Source organism: Camelus bactrianus, chromosome 18 (assembly GCF_048773025.1).
Source record: "Camelus bactrianus isolate YW-2024 breed Bactrian camel chromosome 18, ASM4877302v1, whole genome shotgun sequence".
Lineage (NCBI taxonomy): Eukaryota > Metazoa > Chordata > Mammalia > Artiodactyla > Camelidae > Camelus > Camelus bactrianus.
Window position 1 is genome coordinate 1,326,099 of NC_133556.1, and position 18,607 is coordinate 1,344,705.

Genomic DNA, 18,607 nt, shown 5'->3' on the forward strand with positions numbered 1-18,607 from the left:
AGCCCCGGGGGCCTGTCCTGCACACAGCCAGCCAGAGCACTGGCACTGAGGGGTGGGGCGGACGCCTCCTGGGGGAGACCCTGGGGCGCCGCTCGTCAGCACCCTCCCGTCCCCGCGGCCCGCGCCCGCCTGGTTCACACGCTGGACGCTCACACCTCTTACTGCACCAGCCTCCCGCCCGGGCAGCCTCAGTCGCTGTCACGCCATCCCTCAGACCAGGAGGGGCACCCCGTGTTGGACGCCCCCCACCCTAGACTTGCATCCCAACTTCCTGGCACGGCAGCGAAGCACCTTCAGGGCGTGGTTGTGGCCTCTCTTTCCCACAAAACGCCATCAGTCCTTCACAACCCGCAGGACGTCCTCTGCCCCCGGCTTGTCCCATACACTTCAGAAGCCCACAGTCCTGTGTCATCTACGGGGGGTACCCTGCAAGCAGACATCCCATGCTTTTTGAGAGGACGATGAGCAGGAGAGCTCCCAGAAGGGAGAAGGGGAGACATCCCGGGGAAGGAGGCACTAACTCCGGAGGGCGTGCCGTGAAGTGTGGGCAGAGATGAGGTGTTCACACTATTTCTTAAAGTAAAGGAAACCTATTACCAAAAGATATCTTTAAAATCTCAAAAAAAAAAAAACAAAAACCCAAAACCCAGAAACAGAGTATGATCAGGATGAAAAGGTGCCACTGTCACGTTCCCCGGGCATGACCGATGACAGCAGACAGCTTTGAGAATATGAAGCTGGAGACAAGGCCTGTTTCGCGCCTGCATCTCATACCATGTGTGAGGGCCAGTAATTTATTTTTTGCTTTGACACACAATTTCAGGAAGACTTTAATCTACAAGGATGGCAGATAAAGCTTTCTTTGGAGGTGGTCAGATTCCACATCTGAGTGCGTACAGGATTTTTTTAAATTACAATTTAGTATAATTCTTTAAACAGTTAGCTATAATCTGAAAGTAAATGTGAAACATGCATTGACAGAAGTCTCTCTTTGCAGGAACTCAGTGGAGAACCCCCGGTCGGGCCACCCTGGACCAGCCCCGGGTCCCCGGGAGCCGGAACCAACGTCCTCACTCGAGGGCCCACGCTTCACCCGGCAGCCACCTCAGGAAGCCTTACACGAATGTTTAATCCAACTACACAGCTGGCTGATGGCACCTGCCACTTCTAGGTGCTTCATAACCAAAAATACAAAATAAAAATTTTAGAAGTACAAATATTCCTTTAAAACAGACATATGAAAAGGCTATTCCGAGTTCCAGTTCAATTTGAAGCTATTCATGGGTCGATTCAATAATCAAGAACTGTGAGACTGGCCCTGGACTCCCCGACTTCAGGTGGGGAAGCTCACAGGCGTTTGAAACCACGGCTCTGCTGCAGGGGTGTAAGTAGGAGAAAGTGTACTCCCGGGTCCCAGCTGCCGAGGCCGGGGGCAGCAGAGGCCAGCTTGCGGGTGGCGGCATGGCACCGCACCTGCCGGGTGCAGGGAAGGGGCTGCTCTGAGCGCAGGCCTGGGGGGACAGCCTGGTGGAGGCTAACAAACTCCGAGCACCACGGTCTTGGAAGCAGGATGTGCTCATGGAGCTGGAGACCTCCCCACCAAGAGCAGGCACAAAGCCCCCAGGGCGACTGTCGTCCACTGCAGACACCCCACCCCCGGGGCCCGGTCCAGCACAATGGAGCCGAGGGCAGGCCTGGGCACACGTCACCTGCATCTGGTCTGCTGGCCACCAGGTCCCTGTGCAGGTCCCCGGAACGCAGGTAGACCCGCGCCCCCAGACCAGCCCCAAGATGCTACGAGAACAAGCGTGTCAAGTGCAGGTCGCAGAGCCCATCACGTGTCCAGCAGAGCCCAGAGGAGACAGCTGAGACTTTCGGGGCCGGGGGTCAGGGGCCGGGCCCAGGCAGACAAAGTGCCTGCTCGCTTAGAAAAACAATCTGTCCTTACTGACACAAAATGCTTTTCATAAAATCAAGAGGGGAAAGAGTGAAGCGGAGGACACACAACTCTGCAGGAGACCCCGGGCACCAGCCCCCTCACAGACCAGCTCGGCCGGCCTGGGGTCTCTGCTGGAGGGGCTCCATTCCCACGCTGGTCAGCCCTGTGTCACTCCAAGTCCCGAGGCCTGCCGTGAGCCCTAATGCTTCATCAGGACTCAGTTCTGCAAAAGCTAGACCAGACGCAGAAATGCACCTGGGCAGGTTGCAGAGGGCAGCGCCCCCAGGCCCCTGCCCAGGCCATCAGCAGCCTGGCTCTGACTCCCCGGGCCTGGCGACGATCCCGTCAGCCCTGGGGAGACAGCAGGGCTCGAGCCGCGCCACAGCCACACCTCCCGGGCTCACGTTCTCAGGCAGGGACGCTGCGTTCGTGTTTGGTAGAGCAGAGAGCTCCCTGCACATGGCAGGCCCTGGAGGCAGAAAGCGAAAGCCAGTTAGGGGAGGGAGGAGCCCTCGCACAGCGAGGAGGCAGCTCCTCCAGGAAGCAGCCAAGGTGCCCTGGGCTGCAGGAGCCAAGGGAAGAGGCAGAAATCATGACACGCAGAAACTCAGAGACCTGGACCCCAGGCCTGCGGGAGGCACCACTGCTGTGGGACCAGACCTCTGAAGCGCCCGCCTAGGGCAGGAGCTGGGAACCAGCGCTGGAAAACTGCCCACTGAAGTCCACGGCTGCCACCTGCAGCAGGACGCCCCTCTTCCAGGGGAAGGACCCGGCCTGCCCCTTCCTCCCCACCAGCCGGGCAGGCTCTCTCCCCCACAGCCCCCTGCTCGGCCGCACTAGGCCGCAGAGCAGAGCGTAGGGAAGGGAGGCTGGGGTGGGGGGCGTCCAGTCGGCAGGAGAGCGGCCGTAAAGAGGGGCCCTGGGGGAACAAAGGTTGGACTGTTCGGCACAGACAGAGGGCCGGGTCTTCCAGAGGAGCACAACTGTCTGATGTTTCCAAGAATTCACTCTAAAATGCCCCAAATTATTTTTTCAAACCACCTGCCAACAGGTGGCCTCCCCCTTCCTTGAGGACCAGTGGGGGAGAGGGCAGACCTGGCCCCGCGGAGGCCATCCTGCAGCCCTGCCCACAGGACGGTGAGCACTCCGCGGGGCGGAAGCACTTGGGCCGCGGTCCGGAACCCCGACCCGCGGCACCAGCGCCCACGTGGCCGCCTCCTCCCGGGGGAATGCTCTCCCATTCAATCGTGGCCTTTCTTGTGGAGCAAAGAGGAAAAAGCTCATAAAAAATTAAACCTCCGGTTCCACGCGAAGTTGACCCCAAGGTCAGCAGCATTTCTGTGAACCTTTAGTTCAAAATCAAGTTCTCAGTTCCTAGAGGAGAGGCCGGCAAGCTATCAACCAAGACCTTTTCGGGCTGGCGTCTGCAGAGAGAAATAAGGTCTGAGCTTTTGAGAAGCTCTCTCTGCGCTGTGACGGGCCAGCGCGGCCCACTTCAGTGAGGTCTCCATCAGAAGGCCGGGCCTGAGAACATCTACTTCAAGGAGCAACGGAAGGACACGGCGCACTCTGAAGCTGCGGGGGCCGTTTTAATGACCTTCCCTGTACTGACAGCAGGGACGCGGCTCCGCCCTCGCCCGGCAGCCCCCCACCCCCGGAAGGACCGGCGCCCCTGCCGAGCCCTCGCTCGTGCCTGGGGAGGGGCCAGGGCTGCCCACCAGGCCCTGCCTGGCGTCGGCACGGAGGGCAGAAACACGCCGGCTGCCGTGGTCAGACCCAAATTCAAAACAAGAACGGCTCCGAGGCAAGCGACCTTCCAGTGAGGGACCCGGTGGAGGTGTTCACACGGACACCGGGAAGAGGCAGGGAGCTCCATCTCGGATGACCGTCCACAGTGCCCGCCACACAGCACCCAGCAGCACGCCGGGGGTCTTCTGCGGGCGAGACCCGACCCCACCGCGCGCGCAGCTCACAGAGGTCACACTCTGCAGGGACCAGGGATCAGAGGTCACACTCCGCAGGGACCAGGGATCACAGAGGTCACACTCCGCAGGGACCAGGGAACCAGCAGACGGCGCCTTATTCACGCGAAACCCCTAATGCGTCTTCGCGCCCAGGCCCCAAGGGCAGCGGTCGGACCCCTGCCCGCGCTCCCTCAGCGTCCCCGCCTCACGCCGGGGGTGGGGGGGCGGGCCTCAGGGCTGGTCACTCGCTCGGGGCCCCCTCCCCGGTCAGGACACGGTGCCTGAACTCCAGTGTCTCCCGTGCTGGGCCTCGTGCGCCCTGGGCCCTCAGCTGGGACAAAGCCGAGCCACCATCAAACTGGTGATGCACTGTCTCTGTCTGGGGTGAAGAGGGCCCCCAGTGACCTGTCAGAAGGCGGGGCTCGCAGGCTGGCCGCAAGCTGGGACGTCATCCGCTCCACCCCGCCCCAGGGCCACCAGGAGGCGGAGGTCAACAGGTCTTGGTGCCATCACAGCTCATCAGGAAATCATCAGGCTAAAAATTCTGAAAATCAGCCTGTGGAGAGTGGAAGGAAGGGCCGTGGAAAGGGCAAGGCGGAGCTCAGGCCCTGGGAGCCGGCAGCGGCAGGAGCTGCCTGACCCAGCACAGGCTCTGACTGACACCCAGGACTCCCGTGCCAGCAGGACGTGGGGACACGACTGAGTCGCAGCACATACCCAAAGGATGTCAGGGTTTCGGCTGAGAGCAAGATCACCACCAGCAAGGACAGGGCTGCCAAGATGCCTGCGGCAGCAAGTGAAATAGGAAGCAGCCGGCGGGGATGCGACCCAGCCAAAGGGTTGGCCTGCAGGGAGCAGTGCCGCGTGTGCCAAGCGACCCAAGGGCACAGCGAGGGTGCTCGGGACCTCACCGCCTGCAGGGGTCGGGGCAGGGCACAGAGAAGAGGGGACGCGTACTGACCTCTAGGTGGTCTGAAGGTGACAGGGAGGTGGCAGTCAGATCCTGGTAGAGAAGGATCTCTCAGAGCTGCCCAGGGTGGGATGAGCTGCCTGGTGAGTGGCCAGGCTCCAGCCAGAGGGGCTTCAGCTATGGCCACCTCCTCTTCCAGAGACAACCAGCAGAGGGGGCTGTGGTGGGGGTGAGGAATCACTGCTAAGACTTAGGGTTTACTTCTGGAAGCCATGGCCTGGAGGACAAACGGTGGGTGGACAGGACAACCAGTGCTCAACAGGACACCTCGACGCAGCAGACCGCACTCTGACCGGCGAGCGCCCACCACGCGGAGGCCTGTGGGGGTGGGGGTGGGGGTGGGGGTGGGGGGCAGCTTCCTCCAAGCAAGGCTGCGTTTCCCAACTCCGTTTCACCAGCACCCTGAGCACCGGGCCTGGAGGTCTCTAAGGAAGGCGGGGTGCTGCAGGAGCAGGGGCCCACGCCTGTTACTGCCCGCAGCCCGCGGGCCCCCCTGTGGGCCCGCCCACTCCGGTCCTGAAGGCAGGGCCTGCGCTCCCCTGCTGGGCCCCAGCTCTGCACTTTGCAGGATGCGACTAAGGAAAGCAGAGAGAGGCCAGGGAGGCCGAGGGCCACAGACCAAGGACAGGCAGGACCACAACTCACACCGAAGCGCTTCTGGAGGAAAGAGCTTCCAAGGGAGAGGCCGCGGGCAAGGAGCAGCTCGTGCTCCAGCCCCCGCCCCCTCGCCGTGGCTCCGCAGGTCTGACAGTCCCACCTCCACACGCACGCTGAGCTCCGCTGCCCCATCTGCATCTCCAGGCCTGGTCCAGGCCCTTCCACCCCACCACTGTCCCCTACTGTTGCCTGCTCGCCCACCACCCACCATACCGAGGCTCCGCTTTGAATCAGCCACAGCCTCCTGCTGAGCTCACAGAGCAGCCAAGTCCAAGGCCAGGCCCAGTTTCCCTGCCTCACACCAGGGTGTACCCTGACTTGTGGGCACCTGGTTGCCGCGGCTGGGTTTCCATCAGCAGCAGCCACCTCCCCTCCCGCCACCTGACTCGAACCCATTCTCTTCCTCCACGTCAGGATCTGCTGAGTGAAGGTGCGTTCCTCCCCTGCTGCACCTCACCCACAGCCCGGTGCGAGCACCAGCAGGTCTGCAACAAACGCTCTCCTGTGGCTCACAAGGACGGTGCAGGGCAAGTCTGAGGCCAGTTCACCGAGGGCTCGGGGCTCCTGGGCGACATGGGCCTTGGCACCCGGCAGGACGGGCTGCAGGCGCCAAGCAGGTGTCGGGGAGGCTCCTGACCTGTCTGTCAGCGGCCTTGGCACGTGCAGCTCAGGCTGCAGGAGGGGGAGCAGAGGGACGTGACGGGGCCCAGGGCTGGGCCTGTGCAAGGACCCTGCTGACCAGCTGGGGAGGGAGCCTGCCCTGCCGTGCTTGGGGAGAATCGCTGATGGAGGGCACGGCAGGTTCTGAAACAGGACCAATACGTGCGGCCCCGGGTCCCTGGGCAGAGGCCCCAGCAAAGCCAGGCGAGAGCCCCTCAGCGTCAGAGCTCAGGTGCTTGGAGCAACTCTCTGAACTTCCATTTCTCTGACAAAAAGGAAGCTACTGCTCTCTCTGCCTGCCTAAGGGGGTGGCGGAGACCCCCAACAAGACAAGGGCAGAGCGCAGGACGAGTGTGCAGCGGGCAGACCCACCAGAAGGGAGAGGAGCCGCCCCAGGGAGAGCCGCTGGGCGAGCTCACATCCCGCCTCCTTTCTGAAGCTTCACACGCAACAAAGAGGAAAGCAGAAGAGGTCAGGAGCCGGATAAAGTCGGAGCTGAAAGACTGACCCAGCGCCTGACAGAGCTAAGCACTGCCTGTAAGCTCGCACACCGGGTCCTGCGAGCGCCCCCAGACCCCCGGAGCACAGGGAACCGCTGCTGCATCCCTGTTCCCCGACAGGGAACACACAGCCGGGCGGAGGCGGGCCGGAGCCCCGTCTACAGAGCGTGGGCCCTTCTCACCGCATGGCCAGCCTCGACCAGCACGGCTGAGACCAGATCTCGGGCGCAGCAACGGGACCCAGGCTCCGTCAGTCTTGCCAGGTAGTAGCTTTGGCTCATGTGGGGAGAAGAAGGCGGACCACGGAGACAGGAGGGCAGGAGGTGGGCAACCCTTCCTGTCTGGGTCCTGCTCAGGCTCACAGGAGGGGCTGCCCTAGAGAGGAAGCTGTGAGCCTCACCCCACCGCCCACAACGCCCAGGACGCCCAGCTGTCATTACGTACAGCATCTAATTCCAATCCTAAATGCCTCCAAGTGTCATTACACACTTCTCGGACAAAAAAAAAAAAAATCCAAACAGCGGAAACAAAACCAGAGAATGAGAAAAGCAAAGGCTGAAATAATTACCAACCAAAGGAGCAGCCTAGGAAGCAGGCGAGGAGCTGCAGCCTGGCCTGCGGGCCATTTCCCCTCCGCCTCCCATGAGCTCCCAAGATCTCATCAATTCGAATCACCAAATTCAATTTGCATTCCCAGATAAACAGAGGCCACACAGTAAATACTCTCCTCTGACCTTGAAATGTGAGAAGGAAAATTACCCTTCGCAATTTCAATTCAATCCCAACCATAATGAATAATCCAATTTAGCTGATCCGTCACCAACCTGTAACCGTAGGGGTGGGGCTGCCTCCAAATTACAGGGTTGGGAGCCCAAGTGAGGATGGCTCAGGGCACCCAGTGCCAAGGTGCCAGGCCCAAGGAGAAGCAGCCCCCGCCCCAGGAGGCCACTGGGACTCAGGAAACGACAAGGCAGAGGCCGGAGGGCAAGGCAGCCCCTCGGATCCCCCGGAGCAGCTGCCCTGGTCCCTGCAGCTCAGCCCTCATGAGCACAGCCCTGCAGAGCCCGTGGAAGACGGGTAACTGAGGGCGCCCGCACTCAGGGCGAGGCAGCGAGGCACACGGGTTCTGACCTACGGCGGGAGGCGGGGGCGGGCATTCACACCCACCAGCTCACTGAAGCCCACAGCACCCCAGAGGATGCGGTCACGCCCACCGTCCCCAGCAGGGCGGAGGACAGCTCTGGAACGTGGCCTAACCCTCTCATCACGTGGCGTCTACACTGCTTTCCTGAGACAGAGATTCTGTGGCTTGAAAAGGCAAAAACATTCACTACCTGGCCCCTTCCACTGGGCTCCACCTGATCTACGTCCAGAAAGGGTCTGCCCACCGACGGCCCATCCAGTGTGCCCCCTCGGGAGCCCACAGCCTTCAGATGCCGGCTCCCCTCCCTATGGAGGCCACTGCCCGGGGCACAGCGGCTCACCCTGGGCCCCAGGCACCCTCTGTTTCTACTCTCACAGACTGGAGTGGTTCCGGGCCCAACCCCGCACCCCAACTTCCCCAGGCCCCGCGGGCGGCCACCTCCACGGACCTGCACGCAGCAGCACACACGGGGGGCCGCAGGGAAGGGCCCACAGAGCAGCGGGCCCGGTGCTCCTCCCCGGCTTCTCAGTTACCGTCTGCCTCCCGCCCCCTCGCCGTGGGGGACGCTGCAGCCCGGGGGTGGGGGCAGCCTTCCCAAGGTCACAGCAGCCAAGCAGCAGCCGGACAAAAACCGCGTCCTGTGATCCGAGGCTCGGGCTGCCTCGCCCACGCGCCGTCTATGTCCTCCCACACCCCTCACCCCCTGCACCGAGGACAGCAGACGCCTGATAGCAGAGTGCCACCTGCCCTGGGCCGGCGACAGCCTCCATCAAGGGGGAGGAAGGGCGTGCCCCCCAGGCTTTCTTGTGCGCTCTTACTAAGGGACCCAGAGCAGGGGAGAGAGACCCAGAACACATGAGGTTGGGATGAGAAGAGTGAACCAGCTCCTGACCCCCGAGCAGCGCAGGAACAGGAGACCTGGCTAAACACACACTTCAAACAGCTCCTGGGGGACGCCGCTCCGGTTCCCAACACTGATTCCTGAGCCCTGAGCCCTGAGTACGAGGTCCTAAGCAGTGCACCTCAGTACCAGGAACTGAGCCTCAAGTACCAAACACTCAGGCAGAGGCTACTCTGTGCCCCGAGGCAGGGAGGGGGCAGCGTGGGGCCGACAGAAGCGCCTGCACTTACACACCTGGACAGTCACGGTGAGGGTGAGGCGGCGGCAGCCCGGGCAGTGAGGCCGTCAGAGCCGTGTCCCTGCATGCCCGTGAGCGTGGACAGTCCCCAGGAGAGATGTGGAAGGGGGCGTGGCGATGAGAGAGTCTGGGCACCAGGCCGGCCCCACCAGGACACGTCCCGCACCCGGAGCTCCAGCCGCACGAGTGACAGGCGGGTCAGCAGCCCCTCGCCTGTGGCGTGGGTGCCAGCGTGAAGGTCATGGACCCCCGCTCCTGGTGCCGGGAGGTAGGCCTGAGTGCGCTGGCGGTGGGGGGAAGGCTCCCCCTGGGGACACGCCTGGGACTCCTGAAGGCCCAGCTCCAGGTGGGGTCCCCATCAGGATCCCGGCTCAGGAACCCCCCCACTCCATCTCCCCAAGAGACCACGGAGGGCCACGACAGGGGTGACGCTGGCGCATGTGCCTGGGGGGCGCTCGGTCAGCGGTGACGCTTCACCCCTCACCTGCAGGCATTTCACACCCGCCTCCTCCCAGAGGCACTCCAACGCAGCCGTTTAAATAGACAGGAACGACGGTCAGAAATCAGACGCTACAAGACAAAAAACCCACAAATCACGTCCCCGCGGGTCCCCAGCCCAGCGAGCGCCCCGGAGCTGAGGGAGGGCAGACACGAGAGCTCAGGCCTTCGCTCCCCGTGCGCCCCGCAGACCCAGCCCCAGGCTCAGCGACGCAGAAGTGAAAACAAGACAGAGAGAGAAAGAGGGAGAAAGGCTTTTGAAAGGTGCCAGCTCCCGTGCTCGAGGAGAGGAGTTCCCCGTCTGGCGCAGGAGACACAGTAAGGACAGAGCGGAGGGAGAGGACAAGGTCAGGACGTGGTCAGGTGCGAGGGCGCAGAGCTGGGCGCGCCCGCCATCCCGGTCGCCTGGGCCAGGGCAGGAGGTCAAAGGGCAGGACCAGATGGGGAGGATCGGACCAGCGGTAAAGGTGAGGGGGCACCAACTCACCCTCGTCTCTCCCGGAGATGCCCCACGCCCACCAGCAACTGCGATGCAGGGGTGCCAGAGCACCTACTGCCCGCACCCTCCGCGCCTTCGAGCCCCACCCCTCCCGCCGCGGGCCTTCCAGCTGCGTTGGTCGCCACGTGGCAGCTGGATTAAGAAAGCCCACGCCTGTCTGTTTCTCTTCCATGGACTGGGCTGTCTTCGACCAGAGCACCAGAAGTCAATACTCCGCTCGGTGAGGCCCCTCACGGGACGCAGGTCCTGCAGCGCCACGCCCCCCACCCCGCAAGGAGCCCCCCCAGGCACGCAGCCCACGGGTCTCCGCTGAGGAGGGGCACACCGCCCACCCCTCGCAGTGACTCCCAGGCAAGCACGGCCCCCACGCCCTCTAAGTGCTGCCGAGCTAATAAACCTCTAGGGCATTTTACGTGCTGGAACGACAAACATGAAAGGAGAAAATGAGATTTTAGAGTTAGTAATTCCTCCTTCATCATCTTCTGTGTAGCCTCACTCACTGACCGCTTCCTCCTCCCCAGGCGTCAGGGCCGGGGCGGTGACACCTCACTGGAGAAAGGCCAGCTACTTGGTTTATTTCCTCTTGGACTTTGAGAGTCGGCTCAGATGGAGACGACCTTCCCGGGGCAGGGCCGGCGCCTGTTGGAGAAGCTGGGGCCCTCCCCCTGCCGCCACGGGCGGGGCACTGCAAGTCCCATGCTGCGGGCACTGCCAGGGGCCGGCGAAGAAGCACCGAAGTGCGTCCCGGGGAGCAGGCCCGCAGCGTGGCTGTCAGGAGACTCCAGAGGACACGACGCCCTGGGCGCGGTCCCGGCGGCACCTCAGGGTGGAAAAGGTGGCAGCACCACGCGGCGGCGAAGCCTAGGACACGTCGGGGCTCCCAGTGCACTAGTGCAGGGTGGTGCCGAGGAAACTAACAGTCACCCCCAGGACCCCTCAGGACAAAGTGCTCTGCACAGAAGCTAACAGACACCTGGCGCGCTGCTGGCACCCCTCTGCCAGCCCTCCACGTAACTCCTGCTGCTCGCCTTTCAAGTGGCCACAGGCACCCGCTCATGGACTGCTGCAGGCGTCCCGGGGAAGCTCTGCAGTTCTCCCAGCGGCAAGGCCAGGCTGTGGCCCCGCGAGCCAGAAGGAGGTCAGACAGGAAAGGTAGTGGGTCTCGGCCAAGGCCCGGGGCGCTCGGGCAGGGTGGGGAGGCTCCTGGAAGGGGCGTCACCCAGGGCCGTGGCCAAGCACCAAGAGTGGGCGTCACACCTGAAGGGGGACAGCACGACTGAGGCAGCGGCACGGCGAGGAGCACCCCCCGACGAGACGGCGGGTTTATGTATGGAGCAAACACCACGTGGGCGTCAGGAAAAGGCAACGGGAAAAACACGAAGACCCCCGCAGAGGGCGAAAGCCAGCGGCAGCTCTGCACACCAAGGCCAGCGGGGCCGGGAAGACAGGTCCACCCACCCACGAGTCAGCCGGGCTGCCCGGGGCAGGCGCCTGGGCCAGGAGGGCTGGGCAGGGGGCAGGATCAGGGATTTAAGGAGGGGCCAGCTCATCGCCAGCTCAGCGACTCTGTGAGGACCCTCCTCCCATTAAGGCCTGGTGTTCCATGCAGACCCTACTTTGGGAAGAGAGCACTCTGGGGACACTGACGTCCATGCAGTGCCTCTACTTCTCATTCTGACATCTTACGGGACGCCTAGCGGGGTGTTCTGATGACCCACACGGGCAGGACAGGAGGGGAGCGGGGAGGCCGTGAAGGTCAACAGTGTTCAGGAGGCCCTGCTCAGGACAGCTCAGAGAACAAGCCTGGAGGTGCCGGAACAGACATGCAGAGACGTGACGCTGTGGTGTGCTTACGATTCCTTGTCTGATTTTTCTGAAATCCCTGGAGGAGAAAATGAGCCTGAGTGGCCGTGGGGACAGTCACCGCAGCGCCAGGCATGTCGCAGGGCCACCGCCAGGCGCGGGGGAGGGGCCGGGGGCCTCGGGGCCTGGGCAATGCAGAGAGCAGGTGGGAGACAGGAGCCGCGGCCTGAGAGGCGCAGCCTCCCCGACACTGGAGTGGGCGCTGCTCTGCCCTCCCTCCCACTCACTACCGTGGTTATTTTCTCAGAAAAAGACACTCAGAGTTGACCTCACGCCTGTGAAGACCCCAGGAGACACTGGGGGCCCCGACAAAGGAGCCGACACACATGTGGCCCAAGGCCAGGGCAGGACAAGGTCGTGCTGGCACAGAGACCTTGGCACCACGGGGCCAACAGCTCCTATCAAACACCGCGCCCCTTGCGGTGACATAGCCTGCTGAATCTCACCTACCTGGCCCTGCCACATCCGCCACCGTGCCCTCTGGATACGGGGCGCCCAGGGTCTGGAAGCCTCCCCGTCCTTGCCCTACACCAGGCACGACCACTCAGCCACGGATCCACTAAATCAGTGCAAATCCAGTGCCTCCTGTTTCAGGCACTGTTCCAGGCAAAGGAGACAATGGTGAACAGATCCAAGGAGCTTGTGGCAGAAAAGCCGACATCCCAGGACGTGCCGGGAGGGTACGGGCCGCCAGGGCCTCCTCCTCGGCTCTCCCGGCCACCGCCACGCCCCACTGCAGCACGGCCGGCTCCCAACTCCCAATTCCGGAGCCCACACAGGGGTGGGGGGCACGGCAGTCCCCCTGGGTCTCCTCACTCTCAGGGCTCGGTCCCAACATGAGGCCACAGCACCGCCCGGCGGCTACAGAGCTGGGGAGGACACTGCCCTGTGCCCTCAGCAGGGGGAGCAAGCCGGTCGCCAGGAGCAAAGGCCAAAGGGCTCGAAGGCCCGGGCTCGCCTGGCCCACGGATCACCCAAACAGTGAGTTCTGTCCCCCGTCAGGGACCGACCAGCAGACACGTAACCCCCACGTGGTGTCCTGTGCGGTGCTGGGCTCACCGCGCACCCACCCCACGTGTCAGATACCAAGAGCGTGGGACTGAAAGACCGTTTCCCCGAACGAGCCCCTCACAGCAGACGGCACCCGGAACAGTCCGGGGAGAAACAGCCCGGCGTGAGGGAAGGGCCTCTGGGAGCCTGAGCGGGGGGCCCGCGTCCTCCCCGTGGGCTCAGACTCTGCCCATCCGCGCCTCCACCTTGCCCCCCCCCACGGCCGGGGGACCAACGCCTGGCTGCACGCAGGGCCCCCTCCCCCCGATTTACACAGAAGGTGCCGAGAGCATGTGGGGCCCCTCCTCAATGGGCCGTGCTTGGTTCTCAGCATCAACGACATTACAAGACCATCTGCTGAAGGATTTACATAAAATTTACCACTGTGACCACCGCACGCGAGCTGTCAGAGGCTTCTGTGTATCTGCGCTGCTGCCCAGACAACTAGCTCAGGAGACTCATCACCCCAAAAAGAACCTGTGCCGCCAGCAGCCACGCCCCACGCCCCACGCCCCACGCCCCCGGCCCCGACCTGCTCTCCAGGCACTGAATTGCCTGCTCTGGGCATTCCACGCTCCTGGACCGGGCACCACACGGCCCTCCCTGGCCAGCTCCTTTCGGGTGGCACTGCGTTTTCAGGGTTCATCCTGACTGTGTGCGGCCGCTCCGCTCCCCTCACGGACGAGCGGCGCCCCCAGGGGGCCTGTGCCACGGCGGTCTTCCACTCCCCGGCCCCGCGGACACCCGGCCCCTCCTGCCCCGCGGCGGTGGCTGTGAGCACCGCTGCTGTGGTCCCCAAGCGCAGGGTGTCGTGTGAGTGTGCGATTTCAGTCTCCTGGGCCGTGTGGTGGCCCTGCCGGGCTGCTGCCGGCAGCGGCTGCGCCCTCCGACATCCCTGCCCGCGTCTGCGGGGGCTCCAGTTTCCCCACGTCCTCACCAAGATGCACCACTTTCTGTTTTTAAAGTTATTGTTACAAAAGCGAGGCACAGTAACACTTAAGTGCCCGTGCGGCGTTACTGCCACGCACGGCATCGCGGCCGTCCTGGCGGGTGTGAGGGGCGTCTCGCGGGAGCACTGATGCGCCCCCTCCGCTTGCTGCCCACTCGCAGAAATGTCTGCTGACGTCCTCCGCCCTTTCTGTGGTGAAATATACGTAACGTAAGGTTTTAACCACTTCTAAGTGCGTGCATCAGCGGCATTAGTTCATTCCAACTGCCGTACGACCATCACCACTGCCCATCTCCAGGACTCATCTCCCTGAAACCGAAGCTCTGCCCCGTTACACGCTGACTGCCCCGCCTCACCCCCGCCCCTGCCCCCTCTCCTACTTTATCTTTATGGGTTTGACTCCTCAAGAGACCCAGCAGAAGTGGCATCAGGCTGTCTCCCCCACTGAGCAGAACTCACTCAAGGTTCCCGCACGTGCAGCAGGCGTCCAAGGGCCCTCCCTGCTAAGGCTGGTGCACCCCAGTGTGCGGAGAAGTCACGTCCTGTTTATCCTCTCACCCGTCGGCGGACCCTGGGCTGCGTCCAGCGCCGGCTGCTGTGGATGGCGAGGCGCCCCACCTTTCACACCCCCCTAGCGGCGCACACAGGCTGCCATTTCTCTGCTTCCTCCCCAAGCCCATTCTCTGCCTGTTTGGAAACGGCCGCCTTGCTGGGGGAGGGGTGACGCCGCGTGGCTTTGACCCCCATCCCCCGAACGATCAGTGACACTGAGCATCTTTTCATGTCCTTATTGGCCATTTGTTTACCCATTTATTTCCTTTGGAGAAATGTCTATTCAAACACTTGGTCCATTTTTCAGTTGGGCTGTTTTCTTCATGTCGAGTTGTGAGAGTTCTTTATATACGCTGCGTACTGGACCCTCAGCAGATACGTGATTTGCAGACGTTTTCTTCCTTATTTGGGATGAATGGTGTCCTGTGACAAATCTAAGTTTCAAATGTTGATGAGATCTGTTTTACTTACCTCGTTTTGCTTGTGCATGAAGACTCCTGTGCACCTGCTGCTCGGCATCACAGTTAAGAAGCGATCATCCAAGGTCACAAAGACTCACGGCACCAGCGTTTCTTCTGAGAGGCTCACAGTTTCAGTCACTGCATCTGGGCCTCTGACTCACGTGAGTAACTTTCTGCACTTGGTTCAAGGCAGGACCCAAATTTATTGTTGTGAAGTCGTCTCGGCACCATGAAGTGAGTTAGGAAGTGTGTCCCCTTTTCTACGTGTGGTGTTAACTCCTCCTGTAAGGGTGAGGCGCAAGTCCCCAGCGAAGCTCTGCCGGAAATGCTTTAGATGCTGACCACCTATTACGGGTCTGCTGGGACTTTCTGTTTCCTCTGAGTCGGTTTTGACGCTTTGCATATTTCTAGGCGTTTGTGCCTCTCGGCTGGATTATCTGCACTGCCGGCGCGCAGCGGCTGGTAACTCTCTCACGTAACTCACTCCACTTCTGCAGGCTCGCTTCCACCCCCCACCCCCGATTTTACCAGTAAGACTCCTCTCGTGTGGGCTCAGCCGCTCCAGCTCAAAGCTTGTCAACTGTATTCAGCTTCCTCGTTGTTTTTCTCCACTGCCCCGTTCTCCCTTCCGTTCACCTGTCTCCTGCATTTCCCCCCTTCTGCTTGCTGTGGGTCTGGGTTGCTCCTTTTCCCGGCTCGTCACGGTGGTTACGATCTGAGAGCTCTCTTCGTTTTTCAGCTCAGACACCTGCAGCTCTACATCTCCCTCTGAGCGCTGCTGTCTCTGCTTCCATAGCCTTTAGCACGCTGAGTTTTCATTCTTGCCCGTTACAAAGTACTTTCTAGTTTCCCCTGTGATTTCTTCTTTGACTCCCTGGTTATTATGCAGTATGTTAATTTTCACCTATTCGTGGATTTTCCAAATGTCCTTTTATTATTGGTTTCCAGCTTCATTCCACTGTGGTGGGAGAGCACACTTGGTCTGATTTGGCCCCTTTTAAATGAGGCTCATCTGGAGGCCTGACGTAGGGTCTGCCCCGGGTACCGTCCAGCAGGCTCTGGATAGGAAGGCGAGTTCTGCTGCTGAGGTGACTGTTCCACACGTCCCCAGGCCTAAACGTCCTGGCCTACAAGTGGGGACAGAAGTCCCTCCTCACACGTACAAGGAGGGCCACCGCAGCCCCGCGCTCAGACCAGGAGGATGCGAATGCAGACCTGCGGGATGGCAGAAACAACTCCGGTCCAGACAGGCCCCCGAGGCACAAGGGCAGAGTCCTTCCCCACCCGCATGCTGGCTCCCCTCTGAAAGCACTCAGGCCTCTGACGCCAGGGCTACGTTTGGGTTTCCGGACGCCAAACGAGGAATTGCCTCAGTGCCGGCAGGAAGCAAAGACCCGGAGACCTGGGCTGCGGGGGGCCTGGGAAGACACCGCGGGCCCCACCCGTGCTCCTCTGGTGCAAGCGCCGTGTGGCCAGCGGGGAGCCACCCTCCCAGAGCCCCGCGGGACACACAGGCCACCTCTCAGGGGCGGCGACCCCGGCTCGGCACTCCCAGAGGCGCACAGCACTCGTCCAGAGGAGGGCCAAGCTGGCGACAAAGGGAAGTGCTTCTCTCCACACCAATTCTTCACAGGAAAGGGATTTCGAAGTGGCCATCTGTCTATGAGATCAGCATCCCAAAGCCACACAGCCACACAAGCAGGAGCTGGGCTCAGGCTGAGCCCACCTTCACTGCAGCAGCAGGAAAAGCCCCATTTAAATGGTAACAATGTGAAATGCTTAGGACGCACGTTACAGAAGGAAGGCCCCACCGCACCTTGGCTTCCAGGCAGCAGTGACTCCGGGCGGCCTGGCAAGGCTGGACCATGCCCGCCCTCCCTGCAGGCCTCCGCCTGTCCAGCCCGCTGCCAGGCCAGGAGAAGGGGAAGGTGCACCGGGGGCACAGTCATCAAGATGGAGCAGCTCCCCCCACGGGGTGCCTCCCCCAAGAGGGCACCCCCCACACTCGCGGGTCCCCGTGTGGGGGATCTCTCAGCTTCCCCATCCTAAAAGTAAAGAAAATGAGACTCAGAAGGGTGACGAGAGGGGACGGGGCAAGGGCAGGACCAGGACCAGAACCAGGTCCGCCCGGCCCGGAGCCCCCCAGCCTGATCATGGCTCGGAGCTCGGAGTTCTCCCGCTTCCGGGTTGGACGGCGCGAATACTGGTCGGAAGACATAATGAGAGGAGAGACTCCAATAAAAGCAACAAAAAGATAAAAGAGAAAGACTGGTGTGAAATCCATGGGAAGGCGACCTCAAAACTGTGGAAATTTAAGAAAACGAAATGACGGGCAGGCACGTCCAGGGCGGGAGAACTCAAGGGCCAGCGTCGCAGACACACCCGCCCTCCCCTCAAGTAGCCTGCGGATTCAGTACAATGTCAATTAAAACCCCGTTTATCTGTAACTAGACAAACTGACCCTGGAGTTCACATGAACAAACAGACAAGCCAGGTGTCAGTAAACGTGTGCAGAACGTGGAGAGCAGGGCGCAGCCGCCTGGGCGCTGAGAGCGCAGAGCACGGCTGCGCCAGCCAGAGCCCAGAGCAGCGCGACCAAAAGCCCTCACGCAGACTCCCAGCTGCGTGCGGAACGGGCTTGGAAAGAAGACCGGTTATTCATGAAGTCACACGAGGACAGCCGGGAAGCCTTCGGGAAAAAGCAAGTGAAACCCTGCTTCAAGTCCTATCGAAAGACAGGCTCAGATCAGAGGTCAGACACAAAACATTGAAACACGACAGAGAAAAACAACGGAGAACACTCTGGTGACTTAGGAAAGAGAATGTCCTTTCCACATGCACACAACCTCAGAACAGAAGCACTAAGGAGAAACCTCACATGTTCAACCAGGAAAAAATTTAAACTAATGTCTGGAAGGAAACTTTATAACCAGAGGGGAGATGTGAAACTGGGAAACCGTAATTTCAGACAAAGGGCTAATTTCCTTAAGCTATTAAAAGCTCCTCTAAAAATTAATTTTCAAAAGGACGGAATAAACAGATAGAGATTATGAACAAACAGACAGAAAACATGTAATTAACAGCTATGCTGAGAGCACTTCACCAAAGCCGCGATCTGAAAGGCCAACGACGCTCACAAGGTGCTCGGCGTGGGGGGTCATTAGGGAACCCATAAGGAGATGGCATCGGACACCGGCCGGGCGGCGGGCAGACTGACGGCCCCAGGTGCCGGCAGCGGTGCGAGCCCACAGCTCTCAGGGCGCTGGGGAGAAGGGAGACCGGCCGGTTCTCACCAGGACACACGGGCCGCGACGCCGTGCCCGGATGTGCTCAAGACGTCCGCTCGTGTGTCGTCCAGCACACCTGTACAAGGACATGTACCTCAGCCTTGTCTGTGGTGGTGAAAACTGGCCGCCACCCAGACGGAGTTGCCATCGCAGCCCACGCTCCGCCTGCAGTGCCTGACACCTGCTGACCGCCTTCTGTTTGTCTGTACTCACTGAAGCACCCACTGCAGGACTTGATCTGGGGGTTTTGCCGAGGGCACCGAGGCACAGACCCACCGCACCTGCCAGGTACCCTTTACCTGGGCAGTTCCACACGCACCTGCTCTGTCGTCAGCCACGCCCCCGGCTCCCACCCCAGAGGTCGCGAACCCGGTTTCCACCCCCACGGTCTGCCCTGGCCCACTTGCCAGATGAGTGAGTCATCACACAGGTAGCCTTTGCGTCTGGCTGCTTTCACTCAGGAAAATGCATTCCT

General features: G+C 61.5%; 1 protein-coding gene across 4 annotated transcripts in view; it reads right to left on the reverse strand.

Moving 5' to 3' along the window:
• MAD1L1 (mitotic arrest deficient 1 like 1) overlaps positions 1–18,607 on the reverse strand; it is a 271,713-nt gene that overhangs the window by 144,602 nt on the left and 108,504 nt on the right. The window contains exon 1 of one of the 4 annotated variants that reach the window (XM_074345526.1): positions 9,959–10,053. The exons of the other annotated variants lie outside the window; for them this stretch is intronic. The gene's annotated coding sequence lies outside the window, so the exon portion shown is untranslated. Of the gene's footprint in view, positions 1–9,958; positions 10,054–18,607 lie in introns of those variants that run through there. 4 annotated transcript variants of the gene reach the window in all.